Below are 25,958 nucleotides of genomic sequence, written 5' to 3'. Positions count from 1 at the left end.
CATATAGCCAGGACAGCCAGCTCAGGACAGCCGAGCAAACCTACACATCATTATAACAATGCTAATGACCTGAGAATCGTTCCTGAGTGGGAAGGAGAGAGAGAATGTGATTGCTGACCACAGATGAGAACAGCTGGTTTTCACCAAGGTGGTGGTGCTGCTGCTGCTGCATTGAAATCAGTGGAAAGGCTGCCTTGGACTGCAACAGGCATTGGATCTGGCCCCTATGCTCCCACTCATTGCCCTGATAACTTAGGGTAACCCGGCCTGTTGATACTGGCAACCTAGTATAACTTGGTGAAGCCGGGATTCATGGTCCACAAAGCATTGGCAAAATGCTAGGGAGTTAGAGGGAACTAGGAGAGCACAGTTTGCCTCTTCAGGTAGGTCTACACTGCAAGTGAAGGTGCAATTGCAGAGGCAGGCATATCCATGGCTAGCAACACTAGCATGGGTAACAACAGCAGGGAAGATGCAGCAGCATGGACTGGCAAGCTGCGTACAAGCCCGCTGGAGACCCTGGGCACACACTTGGGTTGTTAGCCCCTGCTGTCAGGTTCCACAGCACTAGCTGATAGATTAAAGATAACATAGGCATGCCTACCCATGCTACAACGCTACATTCTACACTGTAAGTGACATACCCATAAGCAGCTGCAGCCAACTACTTCTTCTCAAATGCTACTGATAAATATACGGGTGCTGCAAACTCAATAGTCTAGGATTTGCCCCATGATCAAATCATTCATTAATAAAGCCCAGTTTCAAATGTATAGGAGAGGAGTGAAATGATTAGAGCTGGTTGGGAATTTTTTGACAAAAGAGTTTCTTGGAGCCAGGATGGAGTGTCTGGTGAAAGCATTGGAGCATTGCAGGAGGGATTTGAACCGGGGTCTCCTGCTTCTCAGGTGAGTGCCCTGAGGCTCTAGAGCCAGTCTCTTGCACTCTCTCGCTGGCCCAATGAATATTTAATTATTTATACAAAGCAGAACAGCTCCAACAGGAGAGATTGAAAGAGCCCCAACCTCAGAATAGCCCATAGCCTGGTGTTGGTCTGGGGCACTCACCTGGGATAAGAAACCCAGGATGAACATAAGAATTGGCCCTACTGGGTCAGACCAAAGGTCCATCTAGCCCAATATCCTGTCTTCCGACAATCGCCAGTGCCAGGTCCCCTAGAGGGAATGAACAGAACAGGTAATCATCAAGTGATCCATCCCATTGCTCATTCCCAGCTTCTGGCAAACAGAGGCTAGGGACACCATTCCTGTGCTGCATCCGAGGGTGCTAAAGGAGTTGGCGATGTGATTGCAGAGCATTGGCCATTTTCTCTGAAAACTCATGGCGAGCGAGGGAGGTCCTGGATGGTTGGAAAAAGGCTACTGTAGTGCCCATCTTTAAAAAACGGAAGGAGGAGGATCTGGGGTACAGGCCGGTCAGCCTCACCTCAGTCCCTGGAAAAACCATGGAGCAGGTCCTCAAGGAATCAATTCTGAAGCACTTAGAGGAAAGGAAAGTGATCAGGAACAGTCAGCATGGATTCACCAAAGGCAAGTCATGCCTGACCAACCTAATTGCCTTCTATGAGGAGATAACTGCGTCTATGGATGAGGCGAAAGCAGTGGACGTGTTATTCCTTGACTTTAGCAAAGCTTTTGATATGGTCTCCCACAGTATTCTTGCCAGCAAGTTAAAGAAGTGTGGGCTGGATGATTGGACCATAAGGTGGATAGAAAGCTGGCTAGATCGTCAGGCTCAATGGCTCCATGTCTAGTTGGCAGCTGGTACCAAGTGGAGTGCTCCAAAGGACAGTCCTGGGGCTGGTTTTGTTCAATATCTTCATTAACGATCTGGAGGATGGCGTGGACTGCACCCTCAGCAAGTTTGCAGATGACACTAAACTGGGAGGAGTGGTAGATACGCTGGATGGTAGGGATATGATACAGAGGGACCTAGACAAACTAGAGGATTGGGCCAAAAGAAACCTGATGAGGTTCAGCAAGGACAAGTGCAGAGTCCTGCACTTAGGACGGAAGAATCCCATGCACTGTTACAGACTAGGGACCGAATGGCTAGGCAGCAGTTCTGCAGAAAAGGCGTAGGGGTTACAGTGGACAAGAAGCTGATATGAGTCAACAGTGTGCCCTTGTTGCCAAGAAGGCTAACGGCATTTTGGGCTGTATAAATAGGGGCATTGCCAGCAGATGGAGGGATGTGATCATTCCCCTCTATTCGACATTGGTGAGGCCTCATCTGGAGTACTGTGTCCAGTTTTGGGCCCCACACTACAAGAAGGATGTGAAAAAATTGGAAAGAGTCCAACGGAGGGCAACAAAAATGATTAGGGGGCTGGAGCACATGATTTATGAGGAGAGGCTGAGGGAACTTGGATTGTTTAGTCTGCAGAAGAGAAGAATGAGGGGGGATATGATAGCTGTTTTCAACTACCTGAAAGGGGGTTCCAAAGAGGATGGATCTAGACTGTTCTCAGTGGTAACAGATGACAGACCAAGAAGTAATGGTCTCAAGTTGCAGTGGAGGAGGTTTAGGTTGGATATTAGGAAAAACTTTTTCACTCAGAGAGTGGTGAAGCACTGGAATGGGTTACCTAGGGAGGTGGTGGAATCTCCTTCCATAGAGGTTTTTAAGGTCAGGTTTGACAAAGCCCTGGCTGGGATGATTTAGTTGGGAATTGGTTCTGCTTTGAGCAGGGGGTTGGACTAGATGACCTCCTGAGGTCCCTTCCAAACCTAATATTCTATGATTCCTGCCCATCCTGGCTAATAGCCATTGATGGACTTATCCTCCATGAAGTCCCTGCTCCAGACGTGGGAGAACAGGGACATGAACTGCACTGCAAGGGAATGGCCTAACCACCTGGCTATCCAGGGCTGAGTGGACATGCACACACTTGCTCTCTCTCTTGTTTTTCGTGGAGAATTTGGAAAGGTTTCGGTTTTGTCCCACTGCGGAATGGGAACAGTTCTGAAAACTCAGATTTTGGTGAGCTGGGAAAACGTTTTCCCATCCAGCTCTGGAAATGACCCACAGTGCACCTGGATAATTGGGGCTAGTTGCACACATCTCAAAAGCAAATCCCCTTCTGGTCCTGCAATGATTGGTTCATTGCCTGTAGCAAGAAAACTGGTTGGCTGCAGGACCTTCGCTTGCCCAACTGCAATTATTACTGGCCACCAAATTATACAGTCCTCTGGTTAAATCTAGCTAGAGTGTTGGAGGAGAAGGTAAAATAAGAGTTAGAGAAAGCCTGAGAAGAAGGAAAACTAATCACAAACTTCCTAGTGAGCTGTTTAATCATTATGAGATGGTATTTCCTATTACATCTCCTGTTACGTCACCGGAAAACCGGAGGGGCTGCATGGACTAGGACCGGGATATGGATCTTCCCACCCAAGTCAAATGCAGCCCCGGTTGAGGGGACTGAGCGCCATTGCTACTGAAGGCTCTTCAAGGGCCACTGTTCTATTACTTGGTGGCCTCTGTTCCTACCATAGTGGGGCCTGAAAATGTGTCCAACCCCCCATAAATATCACTGCCCACAAGAGAAAATGTAGGACAAGGGCTAAGCAATGGAATAGGGGACTTCCAGGGAAAAGAAATGCCGAGCTGGTGGGAGGCGCTGCAGGCTAATACCGAAGGTAGCTCAGGTTCTAGGCTACCACAGCAGGAACCCACCAACAGAGACTCCAGGGATGCCTCTGGGTAGAGGTACTTGGCACTCCAGGGAAGCAGAGGAGCAGCTTCCAAGGTAGCACTGCTGGGGATTTCAGGGGTTTATTCAATATTCCTCAGACCGACAGACTCTTAGCAGCAAACAGATTCTTAGAGCTGGGCTGGGAGGGTTCGGGAAAAGATGGACGGACCCCTTGTCCTTTTGCAGTTGAACTGCAATAGGAGATGAATGCTGGGAAAAAGTGTAAGTGTTACTTGACATACTACTTAAACCAGGAGCTCTTTGGGGGTGGGCACTGTATTCGTACAGCACCTAGCACAATGGGGTCCTGGTCCATGACTGGGGCTCCTATGAGCTACTGCAATACACCTATTACCAACAAAAATGTACAACGCCTAACACAATGGGGCCCTGGTTCATGACTGGAGCTCTTAGGTATTACCACACACACGTGTACACAAGCACACACACAAATAAATAAATAAAGCAACAGCAGCGGTTTGGAGCAGGGACCGAGGCTTAGCACAACAACCAGAACCAAGCCTCTGGGTACGACTGCACTATAAATAGTAAATAAGATAATACATGTGCTTGGGCTCTCATCCATGGTGCCCAACGATGGCTTCTATGTTCTCCCGTCCTCACTCTCCCAAGGAGGCTGTAAAGCCTGCTTTGGCCAACTTTCTAGAATGATCCCAAGGCTTCAGCTGTTATGAGCATGCATGTCTTCCCTTCTTTAGTACACACACCTTGTCTGTACATGATGTGTAATGTCATTGGTCATAATCATAGTAGAACATTAGTGCAAAGGAAAAGACTACAGTACAAAACAGACATGCTGTGTCAAGGTCTTTTTACTGCTGTGTGCACCATGAAACTTCAATGACTCTTAGGTGAATCACATCCAGGCACAGAAACATAGGGACCTTGAGAGGTCATCAAGTCCATCCCCTATGCTGAGGCAGAATCTAAACCGATGGTTCTCAACCTATTGACCATTGTGGGCCGCAGATGCGGTTCTCTCTGTTATGTGGTCTGCATCCACACAATATATATACTGCCTGTATGGCCCTGAGGACGTCTCTCGGGCCACACCTGTGTGCTGATTGGGCCACAAATGGCCCCTGGATTGAGAGCCACTGACCTAGACCATCCTTAACAGGTGTTTGTCCAACCAGTTCTTAAAAACCTCCTATGATGGGGATTCCACAACCTCTTTGGGAAGCCTGTTCCAGAGCTTAAAACTATCATTATGAAGTTTTTCCAGGTATCTAACCTAAATCTCCCTTGCTTGCAGATTAAGCCCATTACCTCTTGTGCTACCTTCAGCAGACATCGAGAACTGATCACTGTCCTCTTTATAACAGCCCTGAACATATTTGAAGACTTATCAGCCCTGCCTCTCACCCTCAGTCATCTTTTCTCAAAACCAAACATGCCCATTTTTTTTAAACCTTTCCTCATACATCAGGCTTTCTAAACCTTTTATTATTTTTGTTACTCTCCTCTGGACTCTCTCTACTTTGTCCACATCCCCTACATAGATGGGGATTGCAGGGCTGGACCCTGAACCACTGAAGCCGGAACATGTTCAACTCCTGTCAGGATCAGGTCCTTAGCATCTGATGCTGTGTGCTGCATCTGATCCATGCATGCACACCAATACAAAGCAATTACTGTCTTAGGGCGACTGTCACTGGAGAGAAGGTTTCGCAGAGACATTTCCACTCCTCACACACTCAGGCCTAGAGACTCGTCTTCCCTGGTGCTAGAAGGCATCGTAACCCTAGCTTAATGCGGGGGGCATCCATTTCCATCCTTCCTCTCTCAGCCCGGGGGACGCCTTCCCTGGGTGCCGTCACTGAACCTCAGCCTGATGGGAGCACCCTCTGCCATCACTGATGAGATGTGTCCTTCCTCCCCACTGTGCTCCCAGGGCACCACAGCACCAGCTTCTTCATTTTCTCTTCCAATAATGCACTCACTTCTCTCTTCTGCCTGGATCTCTTGGCCCTAATTAGGAACGACTTCCTGACAATGCATGCATACTGAACTCCAGCTGCCTCCACCAACGTGCCCTCAGCTTCTGCAGGGAAGCATGGCTCGGCTGAAATCCAAACCCCACAAGGAAAAGGTCACTAAAGCTACACGAGCGCCATAGTTTTGTATGCTGCTAAGGCAGACTGAGGCTCCTTGCCCTGCTGCTGCTGACAGCATGTGGGGCTGCTCTGGAAAAGCTCCATGGAGCTGCTGAAAGGGGGGATCAGCAGCTGTGAGATGAACAGGAAGCAAGGGCTTCCTCAATGCTTCTGATCTCTGCCTCTGCTTTGGTGGGTGCTTTCTCCGTCCCAACCTGGAGGGAGGCCTTAGTGATTTAGACACTGTGTTGTCTAAATCATCCTGAAGGAAGGACTCATTGGAATGTGATTTCTCCTCTCTGGGAGGGTTGCAAGGACTCTCTGTGCAGAAGCCTGTGTTCCAAATGAGGATCATCGAATTGCAGGATGGTCCTAAATCCACAGCAGGGCAGCGAGGGCTGGCTTGCATTTGAATGTCCTGGTGGGTCTTCTGCCCTCGGTGCCCAGCCTTCCACAGCATTCTTTAGTCAATCACACAGGCAGAATTTTGGATCTGGATCTGAATTCTGCAACTTGGGCCCCTCTCTCATATGAGATTCTACTGCAGCTCCACAGCTGTTCAAGGAACTAGCTGTTGAAAGTCTATGACTTTATAATGGAGGAAGTCAGACCAAATGATCGCAAATGGCTCTTTCTGGCCTTAGAATGTACAACTTTGGATATGTCTACACTACCCGCCGGATCGGGGGACAGCAATCGATCCAGTGGGGGTCGATTTATCACGTCTAGTCTAGAGGTGATAAATCGATCCCCGAGCGTTCTCCCATCGACTCCTGTACTCCACCACCGCAAGAGGCGTAGGCGGAATAGACAGGGGAGCGGCAGCAGTCAACTCACCGCGGTGAAGACACCACAATAAGTCGATCTAAGTACGTTGACTTCAGCTACATTATTCATGTAGCTGAAGTTGCATAACTTAGATTGATCCCCCCCACAGTGTAGACCAGGCCTTTATGAGCGGTGCTGGCAAAACTGGCAGTAGCGGATGGGGAAATACAGATGAATGCAGAAGGATGAATCAGTTAACTTTGCAAAGATCTATGAAATATCAAAGATGCTCTGCACAGGTCCTAATTTGACAGTCCAAGCAAAAGAGGTGTTAAGGGAGTTTAAAAGGCATCCAATTCTGCCATGGGTTTATTCACTGCAGCACAGTTTGCCAGCAACTCCAGATAAGAAGCAGCTCTGAGACACTGAGCATGTGGGAAGCCTGGGAAAAAAGGAAGGAAAACTGCAGTGCTAATATCTCCTGCCCTGCAAATGGCCCCACTGAGTTTAACTGTGACCAGCAGCAAAGAAGAAGCAACAAAGGCATAGTCTGCGATTGCTGGCTGCAAAACACAGAGAGGTTGGATGGCCCATCCGCTCCGCTGCGCCGACTCATTTGCAAGGAGCACATAAAAGAAGACTGCAAAAATATAAAGCTACCTTCTGTAATGGTTATAGGTACATTTTGCACCTGTCGCTAGTCTGAGCAAAGTGGCGAACAGAGGACTGAAACCTGGTAAACAGCAATGCAGCACGCACTCCGGAATGACAGCAGCTGATGCTCCAGCTGTCCAGAAATATCTGCGCAGAGGAGGGGGAGTGAGTGCTGGCTGACCCACTCTTCACAGAGGTCTGCTGCTGTGGTTAAGCCAGGGTCTCGGTGCTGGGAAGACATTTATATGTTGTACGCACAGATAATATTGCGTTTTGGATTTGCATGTTGAAACAGAAACAATCCCAGTCTAAGGGTTTAGGCAGGAGGTGAGGGGTGTGCCCAGCCTCAGGGCACTGTCCAGGAAATATGCTCCCCCCAGGGAGCTCCCAGGACGTGCCTGAAAGACAGACACACTTGTAATGGGAGATGAGAACAAATCAATGGAGAAAGCACAGGAAAAGCTCACGGCAAAAGTGCGCAATTGCAAAGTGGACTAAAACTTGATATTGGCCTGCTGGCACATTTCCAAACTGAGTTCTCCTCATCTCTCTCTACCTCCAACATTCTGGGTGTGTCTTTTTATATATATGCCAGGTAGGGAGATGCGTATGCATGTGCACGCACACACACGAGAGATCTTCCAGAGACTTTCCACGCTACACCTCATCCCCAGAGACATTTTTTTTTCTGGGAAGTTTGGTAAAGACAGTCAGACCGAAGGTTTAAAGTGATGTTGTTTGGAAAATGTCACTGAAATGCGCTTTTAAAAAATTATTCTAACTTTTTTTTTTCTTTTTTTTGTTCTCTCTAAACTAGTTTGGCCTAGAAACTTTGCTGAGCTTCGTATCATCTGCAGGGCTGAGCTTCTGCAGATCTCACACCCAATGCCATGCAAACTTTCAGAGCACAGAATGAAAAAGGGAAGTTTTCTAACAGAAAAAGCTTTAGAGCTCACATTGGAAGCCTGAAGCCCAGGAGTCTAGCTATTACTCTATTGAAAAAACCACCCTTTCTTCCCAAAAATTTGACACCCTTTAAAATCTAATTTACACCGCCCATCCAAACTTAACTGCTTCCCAGTAAAGCTTGCAAACAAACATAAAACGCTGCAAGTAGTGTACAAAGTGTCCTCTCTTTACTCTCTAAGAGTAATCGCCTAATAATGGGTTACCTTTGATCTGGGCTTATATTTTTGCAAATTAAGGTCCTGATCCAATGCCTATGCAAGGTGACTGCAGTAGGCCCTGGACTGGGCCCTGGATTGGGAATCATGGTTAAATGGGGGATGAGCCCAGAGACTAGGGAGGGGACTATGATTTGTATATTATTCTGAGATGAACACACTTGGAGATGCCTGCCCTAGCATCCAGTCACCCAGACGGAGAGTTAATGTCATCATTGATAAAGACAATGAAACCAGCAGAGCCAAGGCCGGCCCTGCTCCTCCCCCACAAACAGCGAAGCATCATCATCATCATCAGCCAAACCTCCCCTGCTTTGATCCCACAAAGACATACAACCCACAAATGCCACATCCCACATGTCTCACCTGCACCTTATGCCTGCTCTGCGGGGCTTTGCCACATGCCTGGAAAGTCAGCACCTTGGGGCTATACTGGACCAAGGGGCAACCTCTGATCTCCAACCATAACCCAACCACCCTCCAGGTAACCTGAGCCCCTATCCCCACAGGAAGTCTCCTCCAAGTCCAACTGTGCCTGGTTCATGGTCCCTCCTATGTTCCTAGGGTTCTGCTGCCTTAGCACTCAGGATTGGGTAAAATCCCTCACAAGGTACCCTCACCTTGGAAAGGAAGATGAGCACAATCCCTCCTTGCCCCTCATGTTGGGGAGGATAATGATAGGGCATCCTAAATTCATGTTACATTGTGTGAGGCTCCCACTCCCATGCTTAATACTGCCCTTCAATGAAAAGGCCCCCAATGAGAAAGCAACTCCCCACCACCATGAGTCTCTCACTCCCTACCATGGAAGGATTGTTGGCCATCACGTCCCACCTCGCTGTCACCAAGCGCAGATGACTGAGGCACTGAGACAAGCCCCTTTCAGCTGCAAGGAAACCAATACACCATCTGTGATGGGTCTGGGAGAGATGCACCTGGTGCCATTTCTTGGGCTGAGGCCTCCAGAGGAAAACCACCTCATGGTGGCGGGCTTGGTCCAGAAAGGAATGATAGCCCTGTAGTTTGAGCACTAGCCTGGGACATGGTGTGACCGAAGGACCTCCCGGTGCCAAATGGGAGAGGGTATAAGGGGAGCATGAGGTTTTACAGGGATCCCCTGGATTTGATGGTCACAAAATAGTGCATCAAAGATTGGCATGTGAGGTCTTGACCAACAGCCAACACTGCACTGGTCACCCTAGTCATAGCGAGATGTATGTATGGAAGATATTTAAGGAGTGAAGTATCCATACTGAAAACTATGTTCTGAAGGTCTGTGAGTTAAGACAGGTGAAAAACAGGCTCTGTTCGGCAGGGGGCAAGAGACGCTGACCATTGTGTATTGTATGTCTTACAACATAAGTCTGTTTGCACATGGAGCCACCAGCTAATCAAGACCACGAAGTCAACAACTTGCAAACTCTACAGGGAGAAACACACAGGAAGAGAGTCTCCTGCTAATGACTAAGATCAAAGAATTAGTCTGGTATACCAAGAGAATGCAGACAGATTGCAAGTACAGCTTGTTTCATGATCACAGTCTACCTGGCTGAAAACGCTGGTGAGCAATACTCTAGCACATGACAGTACCTAGTTCAGTCAGTCTAGGCTCTAGAATGCGCGCTATGACTTTATTTTACATGTAACCATTTATTTCCAGTAATTTTGCATGCTACTTCTTGAATCTCCATTCTTTGTTAATTACACTCACACCTGTTTTTACTATAAGTGTGTCTAGGTGCTGTGTGTTAGGTGGTGTTGTGTTCTGAGGTGTCACTGATAAGCTGGGGCGTACTGTTCTTTTGGGAACAGCGTATCTGCCAATACTGTGAGTAGCAGCAGGGGCTGGGCACTCTAGGGGAAGCTCAGAGGGCTCAAGGGTGGAGTGCACATTGCAAACCTGCAGAGGGAGAGCGTAGCTGGCAGAGGCTGGGAGAAAAGTGCTTCTGTTTTCTGTGGAGTCAGGGAGCTAAACCTCGGCACGCAAGGCAGTGCAGTATCCTGAAGACGCACCCAACATGGAAGACCTGGATTCAGTGGGGCAAGTAACTTAGTTTCAGTTACCTGTCAGTACAACGGGGATAACAGCACTGCCCTGCCTCTCAAGGGTGTGTGAGGATAAATAAAGTCAAGCCCGTGAAGCGCCTTGAGATCTACTGACACAAAGCTCTACATAAGAGCTAGCTGTTGTTATTATTGCAGTGCAGACAAACATTAGACACAAGGGCAAACCAAGGCAGCAGCTAGAGCACGGTTAGGCAACCTATGGGCACGGGTGCCGAAGGCGGCATGCGAGCTGATTTTCAATGGCACTCACGCTGCCCGGGTCCTGGCCACTGCTCCGGGGGGCTCTGCATTTTAATTTCATTTTAAATTAAGCTTCTTAAACATTTTAAAAACCTTATTTACTTTACATACAACAGTTTAGTTATATATTATAGACGTATAGAAAGAGACCTAAAAATGTTAAAATGTATTACTGGCACGCAAACCCTTAAATCAGAGTGAATAAATGAAGACTTGGCACACCACCTCTGAAAGGTTGCCGACCCCTGGGCTAGAGTGACTCAGCCACAGGACCCAGCCTCCATTTCTAATGTGGCTCCCCATGGCATGACATTCCAGCCATGCACATGGACTTTGGACCACTTCTCCTTGAGCGAGGGGTTAATCTCCTAGGCAGGGGGTTAGGGGAATGGCAGATGGGACACGTGGGCAGGCGGGAATAGGCAGCTAGTCTGACTATTTTGTTGTGGGTAAGATCAACCTTCATCAGCAAAGAGACTCAAGGAACCCCATACATAGTTGGGCCAGAGTCTCAGTTTGCATAAGCCATCATAGTTCTATTGACATCCCTTTACGTCAGAATAAAAATGTTTCAGTGGCTCCTAGCGCTCAGCCCATCCCCTCATGTGATCTCTGAAGTCCCCAGAGCAGTTCTCCCTCCTGGCCATTCTGGCTGCAGAGACCCATGGCTGAGGAATAGCACAGGAACAAATTATGAAAGCAGCAGAATCCAGCAGTGCGAGGACAGGGGCAGGGAGAGGATCCCCTGCGGTTGTCATCCTGTTGGGTGGATCCAAAGCCAGGATGGAGGGCGTAACGATGCCTGAAGGTCACTCCAAAAGACATTGCTGCAATCAAGCCCTTTGGAAAAAAGAGTGCTGGAATGCGGTTTAATATAAAAAACCCTAGAAAAAAAACTTTCCATGCAGGGATCACGGTTCTGACTGATTGCCCAGCTGATGATTGCTGGAAACAGCCTACCAACCGCTTTCACTCCTGCTCTTGTTTCATTTTCCCCTGAACCTCCATAGCAACCCATCTGCAGTGAGTGACTCTAATGTTTAATGGTCCTGCCATTAGCACTAATGCATTCCAAACACTCAGCATCTGCCATCCTGCATTCAGATGGAAACAAAAATAACTACACTTGGCGCAATCTGTCATAAACTCCAGCTTGAGGTTACAAAATGACACACTGGGAGAGGGGAGAGCCGTGTGGCCAAAATTAACAAGTTACTTGGTAAAATAAGTAAAGGAGGAAAAGCCGCAGTGTAACTATCAAGCAAGGGAAGGGTGGATAAGCCTCATGCAGAGCTGCACAGAGACATGGCAGCAAGAGGTCGCTCTCCAAGGGGCTGATTTAATTGTCCGCTGTGCACATCAGCTAAATGTAAACAAACCTAGGGTACAAATTGGGGCAATAAAACCCTTCCTTATCTCCAGTAGCATTATTTGGAGATAAGCACTTGTGGCACATGCAGGTACTAATGGAGAAGAAGAGAAATTTTATAGCCTGAAAAGGGTGGCATTTACTGTTAATTACCTTTCAGTGCCTCTCCAGATGCTCTAAATTGCCACCTCCAAGTCTGCGAACTGATTCCATGCTGCAGTTAAATCAGTGGGATTTCCCCCCTGGAGGAGGATTCGGTCGCTGTATTATATATTTTTTAAAGCAGGAGTGATGGTGTGATAAATGAAAAGGGGCTGGGGGAGAATAGCTCCCTTTTATGGACCCAGTCAGCCAGTTAGCTAGAAAATCCCTCTTAGTAGCTGTTCTCTACTTGCTTTACCTGTAAAGAGTTAAAAAAGCCCATAGGTAAAAGGAAATGAGTGGGCACCTGGCCAAAAGAGCCAATGGGAAGGCTAGAACTTTTTGAAATTGAAACAAGACTCCCCTTTTGTCTGTCTGTTGTTGTTCTCGGGGAGAGGCAGACAGGGCTAGAACTATGCTCTAAGAAGCTTGGGGCCAGGTATGAAAAATAATCAGTATCATACCTACAAATTACTCATTTGAAACCCCCGATATGTAAGTAGATCAGGAAATGTCTAGGAAGACACAATCAGGTTTATCTCCTTTTATTTCTTTATGACTTGTGGACTCCTCTGTGCTAACCCCAGATGCTTTTGTTTTGCTTGTAACCTTTAAGCTGGACCTCAAGAAAGTTATTCTTGATGCTTAATTCTTGTAAGTGGTTTTTTTTTAATCTAGCAATAGCCTGAGTTTCCAGACGTATTTTCTTTCTTTTTGTTTTTAATAAAATTTATCTTTTTCAAGAACAAGATTGGATTTTTGTGTCCTAAGAGGTTTCTCTACATGCTGTTTAATGAGCTGGTGGCAACAGCTGATTTCTTTTGTTTTTCTTTCTCAGCTCTTCCCCAGGGTGGTGGTGAAAGGGCTTGAGGTCACCCCACAGGAAGAAATTTCTAAGTGCGCCTTCCTGGGTTCTCAAAGGAGTTTTGCACTTGGGTGGTGGCAGCATCTACCCATCCAAAGTCAGAGAAAAGCTGTAACCTTGGGAGTTTAATACAAGCCTGGAGCGGCCAGTATTACTTTTTAGAATCCTTGCAGGCCCCCGCCTTCTGCACTCGGAGGGCCAGAGTGGGGAATCAGCCTTAACAGATGGACTGTATACAACGCAGAATGCAAACATGCAGCAGCAGTTAAGAGCTTAGAATGTGTGTCTCCATAATCTTCTGAGTGGACAGTCCGGAGAAAGTTAACCAGCCCTTGACCCCTCGGTGGCATCAGTCCACCACTCTAATGAAACATTGTGAAGTCCAAGAAACCGAGGCATCTCCTCAGTAATTGCCAGAGAACAAAAGGCCACCCAAAGGTGCAGAGAGCACATATGTGTAACCTGGGTGGGGGATATTTCTACCTGGAAAACTGCTGATTTAATTATTTGTAAGGTTTTCAAAGGAAAAGAAGAAAAGTAGAGGAGAGTTCATTTTGAACCCAAACTAGCACAAAATAGCCCAACTATTCCATTTCTGAATCCCACATACACAGCTCTGCCCATGCACCACAATCCTGACTGACTACCTTCCCTGTACCCCAATCACCTCCCCATCAGCCAAGATCTGCCTATATACCATTGTCCTGACCTGCACCCCCCTACTATTCCTGACCGAGACGCTGTCCATGCACACATCTGTTAACTTCCCTCCACCCTGAGTGGCAGTGCTCGGTGCCCTTCTGCTCCATTGTGATCACACACTGCTGAATAGGGTAGTTGATCCTGCTGTAATGCCATAGACATCAGCACGGTTGTACCCTTATGCCACAGCTGAGCTTGCTCCAGTCTTAAAGAACCACACCAGCCTTGGAGAAGTCAATAACTTGTGTATCTCCCACTTGTGCTCCTCTGTGCAGCAACACAAAAGACTTCCCGCTAACTCCCAGGCAGCAAGGTGATAATGGGGCTCTGCTGGTGCAGTCTAACCCAACCTCTGTGGAAAGTCTCCATTTCCATCAAAGGCTGTCTGGTACATGGAGAGCATTAAGGTTATACAGTTAAGCAACACAAACTTAGCAAGTACCAGAGTTAAAATAGGGCACACTTCCCCTTAACTCTGCCCCCTTGTGCATGTATTTGGTAATGGTCTGATCACGTGACCATGCTCTCTGTCATATAATACAAAATATCGTACTATTTTGCTACACACACACACGGAAGGAGCCTTTATGCTGGAGCTAGAGCACAAGCAATGAACTGGGACACAGCAGATCTTGGCTCCTATAGCCATCTCTGTGGAACACAAATTAACTGATCATCCCCACTAACAGATGTTTACTCCTTCACATTATACATATGCAGAAAATGAGATTAAAACCTGGCCAGAAATGCTAGAACAAGCCATTTATTTAATCGTTCCTTTCTTTCCTAAGCTTTTAATAAACACACAGTCGTCACTGATGCAGTAGATACATTGCACGCTCTCACTTTGGTGGGTTGCATGAGGAGTGATTCTGCCTGCAGCTCATGGGGTGTGCTGTGAAGAGCAGGAACAGCTACTCAACCATCCCACCTATCCAAGAGAACAGCGCTGGGCTGGCCTGATAAAGCAGCTGTGTGTTGTGGAGCAGTTCGCAAGTGCACATCGGTTCCGGGTGGCTCATTCCTAATTACCTGCATCTTGATTAAGCAGTTGCAAACAGTACTGTTAAAAAAGGTTTTCCTAAGGAAGTGGATTTCAGAAGCACATGTTGCACACATGGCAAAATAAACCAATGGCCCACTTGCACCCCAGCCAGCTTTGTTTTGTGTATATTGAGGTTGTTGTTCACCTCTGAGTCACTGGTTCAAATCCGGCTCAAGATGGTACAGATATTGGTCATTCCCATCTGCAGGCTTTGTGACATGATGGAGGATGGCATCTAGAAGACCAGCATCCACAAACGTTACCCATCAGATTTGTCACTGACTGGCCCCCTTGTTGGGAGCAGAAGCACCAAGAGTTGAATGGAGCTGCGGGGACTCAACTTCCCTCTTGCGTGAGATGGCCCCTGCAGCTCTGAATCAAGGCACCACAGTGGGACAGGGTACAGGAAAGCTTGCCGTGCTGCACACTTCTATGGGACCTGTTCTGGGGATCGGGCTTCAGCCTCCAGGGCTGCTCATCTGGCACTGAATCCAGTCAAGTAACAGAGCAACACGTTACTCCTAGAATGGGACTCTGAGCCCACATGGTGATTGACATGTGAGAGCCATGCTGTCTGGGAGCGCTGTGGATGTGCCATGGAGGGAGGGGCTCTCTCAGCGGACTCCAGGGTGGATGAGAGCAGCTAGAGGACATGGTCTTTGTAATGCAAGATCTATGTGCGGGGGAGACTGGGGGATCCCAGCGATCCCCTTCAAAGAAAGTTAATGAGTGCCATTACTGCCAGTACCAGTGTGCAGCACATTTATGGACTGCTTCTGCCCCTACTACTGGGCTCTATAGGAACCAGCAGGCTCCGTCTGCGTCCCAGAGGAGCCTGGAGTCTGCGACTCCACGATCTACTTGCTGCCATCACTCAGTAAAAACCGGCTCGTGAGGCTGCAAGACAAGAGCTCAGAGACCAGGCTGCCACCAGAGTTCCTGAGGACAGGAGCAAAGCACTGATAAAAGCATTCGCAGCTCAGAAGAATAATGACCTGACAGGAGAAACAAGAGGAAACATGTCTTTTCCCATCCGGCACTACAAACAATATTGATTTTGAGTTGCGGCCATCTCTGTTCTTCCTCCTGGGGAAGGAGCTTTAAGAATGGTGGCCTAAAATTAAACCCCTTCCTGCACCAAGGAGAGCATGGCTGCTATCTGCCAAAGGGAGCGAACGTTCATCCAACTCAGCATGCAACCTTCATGGCAGCTGCCATGAGCAAGTGTCTTGGTAGTGGGTGAAATGGGGCCTAATCTGCATTAGAGCTACCCATAGCCAGCCACACCCCCTCCACTCCAGCTAGTTATACTTATCTATCAATATCTATACACACAAACAGGACTCTTTGCTGCTTATACACCCAAAGAGCATTGGAGCTGGCTATAGTCATGTATACAATCACACACAATTGGCAGGGTCCAGAGCATTGACAGGTGCCGTCTTTTCTCCCCACGGATTGGAGGGGGCCAGTAGAGGGAAGGAAAGGACACTGGAGCCATCCTAAATCTACTGCAAAAGCACTGGCCCCCTTGGGTGCTGACAGTAAGTCTGCTTATTGGTCCCACAGATTCATAGATGCCAAGGCCAGAAGGGTCCATCGTGATCGTCTAGTCTAATCTCCTGGATGAGACAGGCCAGAGACCTGTCCTGAACTCATTCCTGTCTGAAGTAGAGCAGATCATCTAGAACAGGGGTGGGCAAACTTTTTGGCCCGAGGGCCACATATCGGTATGGAAATTGTATGGTGGGCCATGAATGCTCACTAAATTGGGGGTTGGGTTGTGGAAGGTCTCCAACTGGGGGTGTGGGCTCTGGGGTGGGATTGGGGATGAGGGCTTGGGGGTTCAGGAGGGTGCTCCGGGCTGGGACTGAAGGGTTCAGAGGGTGGGAGTGGGGATCAGGGCTGGGGCAGGGGGTGGGGGTGGTGGGAAGAGGTCAGGGGGGCAGGCTCCGTGCAGCACTTACCTCAAGCAGCTCCCAGAAACAGCGGCATGTCCCCCTCTCTGGCTCCTACCCGGAGGTGCAGCCAGGTGGCTCTGTCCACAGACACCACCCCTGCAGCTCCCATTGGCTGTGGTTCCTGACCAATAGGAGCTGCACGGGTGGCACTTGGGGAGAGGGCAGCATATGGAGCCCCCTGGCTGCCCTTATGAGTAGGAGCAGTAAGGGGGACATGCTGCTGCTTCTGGGAGCCATGCAGAGTGGGGAAAGACCCCAACCCTGCTCCCCGGCTGGAGCACCAGAGCAGGACAAGCCCTAGACCCAATTTCCTGATAGGAGCTCGAGGACCGGATTAAAACGTCTGGAGGGCTGGATGTGGCCCCTGGGCTGTAGTTTGCCGACCCCTATCTAGAAACACATCCAGTCTCCCGGGATGGAGAATCTGCCATTCAACCCCTTTCCAATGGCAGACTGAGGTGCTCCAGAATGACTGGGAGAGGGGGGCAGGTCTCAGCCCTGGGATCCTGATTTCCCCTTCCGGTTCTCAGGGAAGGGCCCTCTCTCAGACTGTGACTGCAGCCCCTGTGGAGACAGCCCCACGTCCTTCAGGGAAAGGCAGCGCTGGCCCCCAGGACGTGGCTGGCAGATAGCGGGGCAGCACTAGCAGTAAGAGAATTTCACAATCACTGAAGCTAGTTAAAGATGGAGGCAGGAAGTAGTGGGAAGGCGGGGGGTAATGGAGGAAGCAAGAGGGAGACACGACACTGAAGAAGAGAAAGGAGCAGAGGGAAGTGGGGAGAGCATTAGCCCTGACAGATGGGAGATGAGCCTCAGCGGCCCAATCCCCCTTCCCTCCAGCCTCAAGGAAATCGCTCAGTTTTGGGGTTCCACAGATTTATGGGAGTCCTGGCTAGGAGCAGCTGCCGGGTGCTGCCTTGTGCTCTAGAAACACGGGTTGACCTTGTGCCTGTTAATCTCTCCAGATCCCCCATCCCTGAAAAGGGGGGAGGCAGAGGCCATGTATGGGCTGACAGGTAGGGGATGGAGGGCATAGGAAGCATTGAAGAGGGGCCTGTGCTTCATGAGAAATCCCAGCCCACTGAAGGTGCCCTTGGACTTCCCCCATGGATCCTGTGCTGTCTGCCACACCCCCTGCTCATGCCCAGGGCCGGTGAACCCCACCCCTTGTCCTCCAGCAGACGACTCACAAACTCTGCGGGGGTAAACTCACACGTCTTAGCCTTCCCAAAGCTCCTCTTTCTGTGCCAAGTTAGACATGGTTCTCTCCTCTCCATACCTACTTCCAGGGCCCAGACACCATCCCACTGTGTCTCTCGGCCCGGAGCTCCCATCCCCACGCACCAGGGGCCTTTCTTATAGATCCTTCCAAGGAGGGGGCAGTTGTGGGGGCGGAGGCCCCTTCCCTCCCTAGCAGCTGAGAAGGGCTGAGTGCAGAGAAGGGTTACTTTGCTCACCTCCCTTTCAGCTCCCCAGGAGAAGTAGCAGCCTGGTCACCCAGACACCTTGAAGTGCCTCCATCATGTTGTGGGAGCCAGAGAAGACAGGTTGGCCTCAGAGCCATGAGTCTCTCAGGTCCCTGAGCTGGCTAGATGGCAATTGGGAACCAGGGTGTGCTGGGCCAGGAGCATGCTCAGCCACAGGGGTGGGGAGATACCCCCTCCAGCCTGCAGTCAGGCAGGCATCAGTGGGACATCTGGAACATGGCAGAAAGAGGCACTAGAGACCCCATAGGGTTGGGGAGGAGTGGACAATGAAGACTCTGTCATAAACAGATAGCTAAGGGTTAATGTTCTTTTACCTGTAAAGGGTTAACAAAGGGAACCAAACACCTGACCAGAGGACCAATCAGAAAACAAGATTTTTCAAATGTCAAGAGAGGGAAGTTGTTGGGTGGGAGTTCTTTGTCTTGGTTCGGTGGCCCTCTCAGCTCTGAGAGTGATCTCTCTATCTTCTGTTTCCAAGTTGTAAGTACAAGGATAGTAAGACAATAGGTTTATATTTTTTTTTGTATTTACATGTGTGCAATTGCTGGAATGTTTTAAATTGTATTCTTTTTGGATAAGGCTGTTTATTCATTTTTTCTTTTAAGCAATTGACCCTGTATATTGTCACCTTGATACAGAGCCTATTTTTATGTCTTTTTCTTTCTTTTTATATAAAGCTTTCTTTTTAAGACTTGTTTGAGTTTTTCACTGGTTAATGCTAAGAAATGAAGGGAGGGGGAAAATCTCTTTGTGTTAGATTTACTAAGCCTGACTTTGCATACCCTCTGGGTGAGGGGAGGGAGAGATTTGATCTCTCGGTACTTGTGTTTCAAGGACTTGAAACAGGGAATATCCTAGAGTACCCAGGGCGGGGAAATCTGGGAGGAGGTAAAGAGGGAGAAGGGAAGTGGGTTATTTCCCTTGGTGGTGAGACTCAGGGCATCTGAGTCTTGGGGTCCCCCAGGGAAGGTTTTGGGGAGACCAGAGTGAGCCAGACACTGGAATTTTCTGGCTGGTGGCAGCGATATCAGATCCAAGCTGGTAATTAAGTTTGGAGGTTTCATGCTAGCTTCTCATGTTCTGAACTCTAAGGTTCAGGTCTGAGTAGGAAGTTATGACAGACCCCCCCCATATGAAGATACTCAAAGAAAACACAATGCACATGGGATCACCTGTTGAAAGGCATCTCCTGCGGTGCAGGGCAGACATGGCAGAAACAATGCACTGTAGCAGGGATTTCAATCCATTGCTCAGCAGGACACCTCTTAAACTAAGTCCGAGTGACAGCTTTTGTATTCCCCCTTCCTCTTCCCACCAATTGCTGCTGATTATGTCTGCCCCTGCCTAAGAGACTGGACTGAGTCTCAGAGATCTGACCTGATTCCAGAACAAAACTCCTCTGTGTCTCAGGAGTGTTCAGGTGCAGGTTTCCGGTTCTGTCTCCTCATCTCCAATCTCCAGGGAGACATGGTCCTGACAAGTCAGTGCATGGCTCCTCTGCTGGATTCAGGGGGTGGCCTCACAATCCTGCATTTATGGCATCACCCGCCAGCACAACTGAAATGACTGTGATGCAATGCACATTAAGTGATGGCATCAGAGAATGAAGCAGGTAGCAGGAGGTGAAGGGCTGTGCTTTGATGCAGGTATCTCAGCCATCTGCAGTGAGAATAGGAGCGGGATTGATAGAAAGACACAGGGCAATTTAACGGGGAACTGGAGAATTATGTATGCCAGTGTGAAGTTGGGGTGTCAGGGCTCTTTAAAAGCCTCAGCAAGCTGGTTTTACTGGGCCAGTGGCTATGCCAAGTGAAGCTGACAGCTGTGTGCTCTTCCTGTGACAGTATGTGCTGACTCAGTGCCATGGCATCTGAAGCTTTGTTACATCATTGCTGCCAAGCAAAGCCAGCCTCAGAGGTACCCCAATCCAGGGACAGATCAAGGTAGAAGGGGCAACCCCCTGTGCATCAGGGCTCATTTGCTTCCCGTGACACAAGTTTGCTGCTCACTGCCGTGCCCGCTGATGTGAGTCAGCCGCTGCCTGCTGGTGCTGCCTAAGAAGTAGTTCTGTTTCGCAGCACAAAATACCACCGCGGCTGGCCTCAGGGCTTCCAGCTCTCGTGCTCCAGTGACGTTAATGAAGGGAGCGGAGCTGCTCCTGCAGGAGCTGGAGCTCAGAGCAAGGCAATTCGGAGTCCTTGCTGGAGTGACCTTGGATCTCTGTGATGGTGCCTGCCTTCCAAAGAGACCAGGCAAGAACACGTGTCTATTGGCCTATCCCCTGTGGATTGAAAAGGTGACATCCTGACATTTTTGGTTGTTTAAGGCAGAGACTAGAGAGTAACTAAAAGCAGCCTCACTTGCACCTCCAACTCAAATGGAGGGCACTGTCTAAGCTTGCTCGAAGCACATGAAGCTCTAGGTACTCTTCGTTCCCAGTACATCCTAATTAGTCACTGACAGCTGCCACTGTATGTTTGCTGCAACTCAGTGAGATGCCAAAGCTACTACAGAAGGAGAATGCTGTGGCCTCTGCACCACAGCGGCTACTAGTCCAGCTGCAAACCTCCAAACAAGAGTTCCAGCAAGAGTGCAAATATCACCTGATTTGCTGCTGGATCCTGGGAGCATGGCAACCCCTGGGAGGCTGCAGGCATGCTACAGACACTGTGCTACAATCCTGGGGAAAAAAGTCCAGGGTGTCCAGATGGGGACAGATGTGCACAATACCTTACAGCATTTCCCCTTGGGCTTTAAGGAAAACAGAAGGGAATAGCATTTCAAGCAGGTTTGCTGAGTGTCCCAAAGAACAGGATAAGTATGAAACTGGAAAGGACAAAGCCAGCTAGCAAAGGGAAGAGGGAGCTATTACTCATTTGTGGCAAACCTTGCTTTATCAAGAGTGCCAACTTGGGTATCTCTGTAAGACAATATCTAATGTAGCAATTCAGAAATGAGAAATACACATGCTGCTTCCTAAACAGAAATGGGGCAGGAATAAACTCTACCTGTCCCTACAGTACTTGCTACACAGCTGCCTACAGTTTTCTGCTGTAACAGCCCTGAAACCCAGCAATTGGAGCTCCCCATTAGCAGGTCAGTGTGTGTTTGTGGGAGCACCAGTGGCTGACAAGTTCTGCTCATGGAAGCCAGGGAGGGCTCACACCTCACTTTTGTGCACTGCTCCTCTGAGCTGTTCTGCTGATCATTGGCCTGAGGTTGTGTTTTGTAACGCTGGTGTCCCGAGTTTTGTTAGAAGTGATGCAGCCAAACACGAGAGCATCCTCCCAGCTGCCTGCTTTAGAAGCAGCCTTCTCCCTGAATAACCTCAGCCCTGAGCACTGGTTACTGTAGGCAGCAAGATCTCACCCATGAGGCAGTTGTGTGTTCTCTGGAAAGGCTTCAGAGGGGCCAGGTGCATGTCTCTGCTTGCTGCAGAGCTTCACTCCAATGTATTGTCCATCTCGGCTAAGGAGACGGGCTGAAGGAAAAATTAGAGCAGTATAGCCCATGAAGTTTTAGTGGAAAATAAACACAAGAGAACCTTCAAACCACAAGTAATGCATACGAGGAATTAAAGACTGCCCCTCCGCGGTTTATTTAATCTAGAAATGTCCTGCTCTCTAGGAGACAGATGCCTCCAACAACCACGTAAACCCGGAAACAGCTGCACATTAGGCACTGACCAGGGAACTATCTGGGGATGAAATGACAGGATTACTGTTAAGATTGGCTTCTTGGGATAGAAGAGGTATCAGATTCCTGGAGCGATGGGCCCAGCCTGTAGAGTACAGATCCAGATCTTCCACCCAAAGGGTGTTCAGAGCTGGGATTTTGGTTCAGATCATACTGCAGATCCATTCCCTACCGTCAGGAAGTCACTGGGATCTGACACTATGGAGAATAAACATCTTGTACATGAAGAGTAACTTTTCATTTAGATGAGGATGAAGAATGGGCTGTAAGGAAAACAAAAAAAGAAAACAGAGTAAGAGGCAGATGTGGGTAGATACAGAATGGCAGCCAAAGGTTCGTTCTTTCAAAAGATGACCGATCAGACAGGTGGTGCTTGACACACATGTTCATTTAAGTTTATATTACAGAACGCAGCATTTGTTATTTGAAATCACAACAGACTTTGGGAACTAAACCTCCTGCCAAAGGAAGAAGTGACCCACCCCCAGCCCAGCGACTTGGTAGAAAATTCCTTTTCACTGGATGGTCAGATCTGAGCTGGGATCGACTGTCTCATGACTGCAAGGTCTGATACAATATTGTGGTCTGTTCGTGTTTGCTCAATTGCTGATGCACAGCTAGAGATTCCTTCCCAAGACTGAAAATATTTACAACCCGAGAGACATGACAGCAGCCACCACAGATATAGAGGCCAATCCTACTCCTACCAAAGTCAGTGGCAAAGCCACCATCGGCTACAACCCCAGGAGAAGACCAGCCTCAGTGTTTCTAGGGCTAGTTCCCTAGTACTTTTGTTTTCAGATGTTAAGTTCCACTGGCAGCTCCTCCTCCACCACCTTTGCTAGGAATTTTCACTCCCTTACGGAGGCGGGAGGGGAGGGTTTCATGGTTAATTACATTACAGCTGTGCCTCCAAAGGGCAGCTGAGATCAGGGCCCCCTTCTGCCATGTGCTGCACCAGTCCAGAGACCGCCTATGCCTGAAAGAGCTGACCCTGTAGACAGGCAAAGTGAGGAAGGGGAAAGAGAGGGCTAGATAAAGGAAACAGCTTGCCCAAAGTCTCGCTGCAGGTTAGTGGCACAGTGCGGAACAGCACTCAGATCTCCTGACTCTCAGTCCAATTCCATATCCATTGAACACCCTGCCTGGGATGCTCCGGAGCTGAGATTCTGTGAGCAAGCAAGCATCCGTGCAGACTTTACTAAACCGGTGCGTGCTTCTTAACCAGGATGCAACTGTACTCAGACCGCTCACCTTCTATGACCCCACAGATGTTGATGTGAATGATTATTAGATCAAAAACACAGTTCAGATTTCCCGGGCTCTTGGGTTTGGTATCCCAGAATTCAGTGAGGCCTTCAGAGTGATGACATCTGCAACACATGACTAAGTAACAAATTCCAAGGCTGCTGCTCCTGCATATTTTATACACAGCTACAGAATGGCCTTATTTCTAATATTTATTTAAAGTCCTTATGACACCAGGGCTCATCTGTAGGGCCCTACCCAATTCACAGCCATGAAAAATACATCAGGGACCGTGAAATCAGCTCTACCACTGTGAAATCTGGTCTTTTGTGTGCTTTTACCCTATACTATAAAGATTTCATGGTGGAGACCAGCATTCCTCAAATTAGGGGTCCTGACTCAAAAGGGTGTTGCAGGAGGGGTCACAAGGTTATTTTAGGGGGTCGCGGGATTGCCACCCTTACTTCTGTGCTGCCTTCAAAGCTGAGTGGCCAGAGAGCAGTGGCTGTTGACCAGGCGCCCAGCTTTGAAGGTGGTGCCCTGCGAACAGCAGCGCAGAAGTAAGGGTGGCAGCTCTGCCTTTAGAGCTGGGCTCCCGGCCAGCAACCGCCGCTCTCCAGCTGCCCAGCTCTGAAGGCAGGGCCACTGCCACCAGTAGCGCAGTAGTTAAGGTAGCAGTACTGCAACCCCCCTACAATAACCTTGCAACCCCATCCACACAACTCCTTTTTGGGTCAGGACCCCTACAATTACAACACAGTAAAATTTCAGATTTAAATATCTGAAATCATGAAATTTACAATTTTTAAAATCCTATGACTGTAAAATTGACCAAAATGGATTGAATTTGGTAAGACCCTATTCATCTGGGATGGGTGGGGCCAGACAAGTGAAAGAGATCAATGCTATAGCATAGGCAGGACTCCTGGGGAATATGGAATGTAAGCAGATCACAATTTAAATGAAAACATTCTAACACAAAAGTTATAACCCATTCAAAAATATGGCCCCTTTGTCCTGCCCTATGGCCAAGTGCCTTGCACTGATTTTGCACTACTATGCTCAACAGCTGAGCACTGAGTATTGGTCATTCCACTGGCCTGTCCTGTCCCGGAGCTCACTTCCTGGCATTCTAATTCAGTCAACTTGGCAATGGGTCTCTCTCCCCAAAGCCACCATGTGCATCTCCAGATCTTCCTCTGCCAGGCAGCTGCAGCCGACAACATCCCCGATACTCTAGCTCAGCATTTCCTGAATGTCTGATGAGAGAAGTCCTGGTGCTATAAGAACCTGAGCAATACAGTGTAGGAGGATCATGGGAAGCAAGCAAATGAGGACAGACAGAGAGGCAGAAGCTATAGCCGCACAGATATCAGTTTCCATCTTGAGTTGGTCAAGTGGCAAACTGAACGCAGTTGTCTCCTCCCTCTTGCCTCATTCTTCTATTGCATGGGCCAAATTCTGCTCCTCAGAGGTCAACGAATGGACCACGAGGGGGGTATCTAAGAGCTAGATTTGGCCTCAGGTCTTACTCTCATCTACCCCACATCTTTTCAATTCCTTCCTTATTTCTGTCTCCAGGCCCAATCTTCACAATGGAGCTTTCGTCATGCCACAAAACATCTCCTCTGCACACACACCCATTCCACATCCCTCTTTGCAAACAGTACTCTAGCCACTTTCTCTTGCAAACAGCACACACTAGATCTCCTCAACACATACGTGCTGTGCTATGAGAGACTTTAACAATGCTCAGAGAGTGCGACCTCTGTTCCTTAGAAATAGAGATGGCCAGTTCATTCCATCGAGATAATACAAATACCAAGCAGGTCTTCTCTAGTGATTTTCATGCACAGATCTCAAAGTGCTCCCAAAGGAGGAGATCCTTATCCCCATTTTACAGATAGGAAGAGTTTGGCCACATCTGGCTGCTGGGCCACAAGTGACATGCATAAAAACACAGAGGGGCCAGGAACCTGCTGGAGAGACAGGCTGGGCCAATATCTTTTTGACAGTGCAAGAGGTGGTTTCTCTGGGCTGGCTTCTCATGTTAGCCTGGGGTTACTCATAGAGTAAGGTACTTCTCAAAGTGAGGAATGGTCATAAAATCTGGGGGTTGGTCTCAAGAGTTTTTTTTTCCCAGAATGCATTTGCACTGAAAGGAAAACCACCATTTCTTCCTTTTGTATTATTGTTATAATTTGAGAGCATTTCCAGGCAGAATCCTTCAGATTCCTGCTGCGCTTTATCACTGCCATAATTACAAAGTCAAATGCAATCATTAAAACAACATTTTCCCTGCACCAGCCTCAATTACTCCTTTCCCTAGAACCAACCCTGAATTGGAATTACTGTCAGGCAATAGAAAAACAGGCACACAACCTTGTGTGTCTGTGTGTCTGTCGTCATTTAACACAACACCCCCTACTGCACCGAGCACGCCCCTTCAAACAGGGTCCCTGATGACCATGCAGATGACTCGTCTATTGAGATGGTGAAGATGTAAATTCTCTAGGGAGCTCTCCACAGGAACTCAATACCAAAATGTTCAACCATTAGCTTGACCTTCACCTTCTGTCTTCTGACTGCTCTTATTACCTGCATGCACAGACAGAAGCAATGCTGGAAACAAGCTCAAAATTACTTCATTCACTTTCATTAGGGCTGGCAGGCAGCAGGGACAGAAGATGAGGAGCAGG

The 25,958-nt window shown here is 48.5% G+C and overlaps 1 protein-coding gene across 3 annotated transcripts in view; it reads right to left on the bottom strand.

Annotated features, from left to right (window-relative positions):
- The window catches only part of CACNA2D2 (calcium voltage-gated channel auxiliary subunit alpha2delta 2), a 648,687-nt gene that overhangs the window by 227,420 nt on the left and 395,309 nt on the right, over positions 1-25,958 (bottom strand). The gene's annotated exons all lie outside the window — the stretch shown is intronic.

The sequence above is a fragment of the Gopherus flavomarginatus genome, chromosome 6 (assembly GCF_025201925.1).
Source record: "Gopherus flavomarginatus isolate rGopFla2 chromosome 6, rGopFla2.mat.asm, whole genome shotgun sequence".
Classification (NCBI taxonomy): Eukaryota; Metazoa; Chordata; order Testudines; family Testudinidae; genus Gopherus; species Gopherus flavomarginatus.
The sequence above is the reverse complement of the archived record's forward strand: the minus strand, read 5'-3'. Positions and strand labels throughout refer to the sequence as shown.